Source organism: Monodelphis domestica, chromosome 1 (assembly GCF_027887165.1).
Source record: "Monodelphis domestica isolate mMonDom1 chromosome 1, mMonDom1.pri, whole genome shotgun sequence".
In the NCBI taxonomy this organism is placed as follows: Eukaryota; Metazoa; Chordata; class Mammalia; order Didelphimorphia; family Didelphidae; genus Monodelphis; species Monodelphis domestica.
Window position 1 is genome coordinate 345107645 of NC_077227.1, and position 4012 is coordinate 345111656.

Consider the following 4012-nt stretch of genomic DNA (forward strand, 5'->3'; position numbering starts at 1 on the left):
AGTACCAAGTACTTTTGATAGTCACTGCTGTATAATACAATTTAAAATCCAGTTCTGATAGAACCCCTTCCTTTATTTTTTTTCATTAATTATTTTCATAGTCTTGATCTTTTGTCCTTCCAAATGAATTTTATTATTATTATTTTTAGCTTGATAAGATAAATTTTTGGTAACTTGATTGGGATGATATTGAATAATTAGATTAGTTTTAGGTGGTATGTCATTTTAGTTATATTTGCTCTCCCCATCCATGAACAATTAATATTTCTCTATATATTTAGATCATACTTTATGTAAAATTTTTCATAATTATGTTCATATAGGTCCTGGGTTTGTTTTTGCAGGTAGATACCCAGATAGTTTATTCTATAGATTATTTTTTAAATTTTATTTAATTAGTCAATTTAGAATATTTTTCCTTGGTTATAAGAATCATGTTCTTTCCCTCCTCTGCCCCTACCCCCTCCTATGGCTGATGTGCAATTCCACTGGGTTTTAATGTATCCTTGATCAAAACCTATTTCCATATTGTTGATGTGTGCACTAGAGTGATCATTTACAGTCTACATCCCCAAGCATATCCCCATGAACCCATGTATTCAAGCAGTTGTTTTTCTTCTGTGTTTCTACTCCCACAGTTTTTCCTCTGAATGTGGATAATGTTCCTTTTCATAAAGCCCTCCAAATTCTTCTGGATCACTGCATTGCTACTAATAGAGGAGTCCATTACATTCAATTGTACTACAGTGTATCAGTTCCTGTGTATGATGTTCTCCTGGTTGTGCTCCTTTCACTCTGCATCAATTCCTGGAGGTTGTTCCAGTTCACATGGAATTCCTCCAGTTCATTATTCCTTTAAGCTCAATAGTATTCCATCAACAGTATATACCACAATTTGTTCAGCCATTCCCCAATCAAAAGGCATACCCTCATTTTCCAAGTATTTTTTGCCACCACAAAGAGGGCAGCTATGAATATTCTTGTACAAGTCTTTTTCCTTATTATCTCTTGGGGTACAACCCCAGCAGTGCTATGGATCAAAGGGCAGACAATATTTTAGCATCCTTTAGGCATAGCCCCAAATTGTCCTCCAAAATGGTTGGATCAATTCACAATTTCACCAGCAATGCATTAATGTCCCAATTTTGCCACATCCCCTCCATCATTCATTACTTTCCTTTGCTGCCATGTTAGCCAATCTGCTAGGTGTGAGGTGGTACATAAGAGTTGTTTTTATTTGCATTTCTCTGACTATAAGAGATTTTGAAGACTTTTTCATATGCTTATTAATAGTTTTAATTTTTTCATCTGAAAATTGTCTATTCTGTCTGTAAATGAAGATTTTGAGAAGTGCCAAATGCATCTGCAAAATGAAAAGAGCTCAGGACTTTGTGAAACACCAGTCAACTGAGATGGGGAGACCTTGGGAAAAAGCAGTTAAGCAGCTTCAGCTGGCTGAAAGGATTCCTTCTCTGGCTGTTGGACCAGAAGGTGGAAGATAGACTATTCTCTTGTTATTGCCTTATCCATAAGATTGTGTGCTGAAAAGACATTTGGGTTTTAGCCCAAAAGTAACCTGTCAGCAGTGTGGTCAACATCTCACCATCTAGGAAAGATAATTTTGTTTCCTGAATTTGAATATATCTTGAAATCTTCAATCAACAAAATAACTTGGAAAATTTAGGGAGACCTCTTTTTCCTCTCACCCCTCCCCTCTCCTTACCTCCTCTACCCAAAAGAATAAAAGACCTTTTAGTTGAAGGATTTGATTGTGGGATTTGGTTATTAGGGGAAATCTTCAAGCTTACCATCAGTGAGGAGAACAGTTGAAATGGAACAGGAAGTAATGTATGGGGAGGGGTTAAAGATTCAGTCTTTTCCCTGACTTGCTTCCCAGTGTTACCTCTCTAACATTTCCCCTTTACCATAATTCCCCTAGTATCAATATCTACTAAAATTTGGCACCCCAAGAAAAGTCTGACCCACCCCAGGTTAAGGGATATAAATTAAAATGGAAAGATGATGATGCAAATAGTGTGTGGAGTTACGATATTGTCTGCTTTTGCCTGCAACTGGATTTACAATATTTTATTCAGTGCAGTTACTGGAGTGGTGATGGACACTATAGGAATGATAGCTAACTCAACTGCATTCATAACAACTATGCCATTTACTAATATCACAGTGTTATGGCAAATACATAAGCTTGTGTGATTATTTGCCATAACACTGTGTTATTAGTAAATGGCATAGTTGTTATGAATGCAGTTGAGTTAGCTATCATTCCTATAGGATTTGCCACAAACTATTGATAGGCATTTAAGTAAGTTACCTGTTTTAATGTCTATTTCTTGGTCAAATGTATAGACTGCCTCACCTGCTTCAATGAACTAGAGATATTCTTTGAAAAAGTGGGAAAATAGTAGAAAATAGGGATATGCGGGCTCTTTTTGTTTAGCCTATTTATTTCTAAAGTTTTGTGGTAAAATGTTAATTCTCAATAAAAGTATAAATTTTAGTTTCAAATATTCCTTCTTTTTGTACTCAGAGAAAGTGCTTAATATAAACTGCCTAGAAGAATATTTGTTAAATTTTATTGAAATGTTGCAAGTGATTTTCTGATATCCTTCATCCAGCTCAGAAAATCAGTGTCTAACCTTTAAGGAGAGATGAGCAAATACATTTTTCCAGCTGTCCCTTAAAGTTTCAAAGAAGAAATGACTTTTTATCAGCTCTTCCTATTTTGTTATTTGTTTAACGAGCTTTTCATAGGGTTTGAGCAATCAGAAAACAAAATGATGTATAGAAGAAGTAAGAGGGAAAATAAGGAAATAATTCCAAATACCATCAAGCCATGCACTCCACTGAGTTCTTTCTCCACTTAAAAAAATATGAAATATCAAAATAGAAACTATTTAGGGAACAGATATCAAACATTATCAGTAAGTATATGATAATACTCTTTTCTTTGTTAAGGCTTGTGATTTCATTTGTGTGGGGAGCTTCGAGTGAGGAAACTCCATCTATCAATGCATATGGGTATTTTTATATTTTTATAGTCCTAGAGTTACCTGGAGTATGGAAGATATAATGAACTTGTTCATTATCCCATACCTAGTAGGTGTTGGAGGCAGGATTTGAACACAGGTTTCATTAACTCTGAGGCTAATTTACTCTTCACCATACCACATCATTTCTTTATCACAAACCTTTGGAATCGGTTCATTAATTTGATCCTCTGCTGCTGAATTCTATTTGCCTGGTTTCAGTCAAAGTATGGACCATACAGATCCTGAAATTGCCATAGAGAAGGAAGGGGGACCCTTGAGAAGATGAAAATGAGTTTTTCTCCTCCCACAAAGGAAAAAAAAGCCACAAAGCTTAGAGGATTCTGGAAACCTAGCAGCTTTTATTACCTTGGGTAGTTGGAAAGACCATTATATTCGTGTCTGAATTAACTTTCAATCATAGGTTGATTAGCACCATTAGGTATTAGAAAAGCTTTTAAATACTTAACAAGGAAAGCAACTCTATCTCCAGGGTGAAATGGAGATCCTTTAGATGGATTTGGTGAGGCATTGTGTGTAACTTCAAGGAGACTAATTACTTTAGGCTATATATTTGATGTTCATTAGGACAGGGGTCCAAAAAATACATTTTTGAACACTCAAGAAATAGTTTATTCAAAAGGCAATTAGAACTAAGTTGCACTTCCAGGTAATCATGGCTGCAATCTAGATGCCACACACTTCCTCTCCCCGGCACCAAACGATATAGACTACATCAAAGGAGCATAAAAATCACCTTTGGAGGAACAGAAGGACTCCCCAGTACTCTCCAGTACCCCACAGAGGTGAAGGTACATGGGGTTTGAATATTTCCACACCATAATAAGAAGGAGGAAAAGCTTGCACAGAAATGTGAACTGAGGTGCTCTTCCCCCCCCCACTTCCCCCACCAAACAGAGTGAGCTACCGGAGTGCTCACTGGGACAGTGAGTGAGTGGGAAACA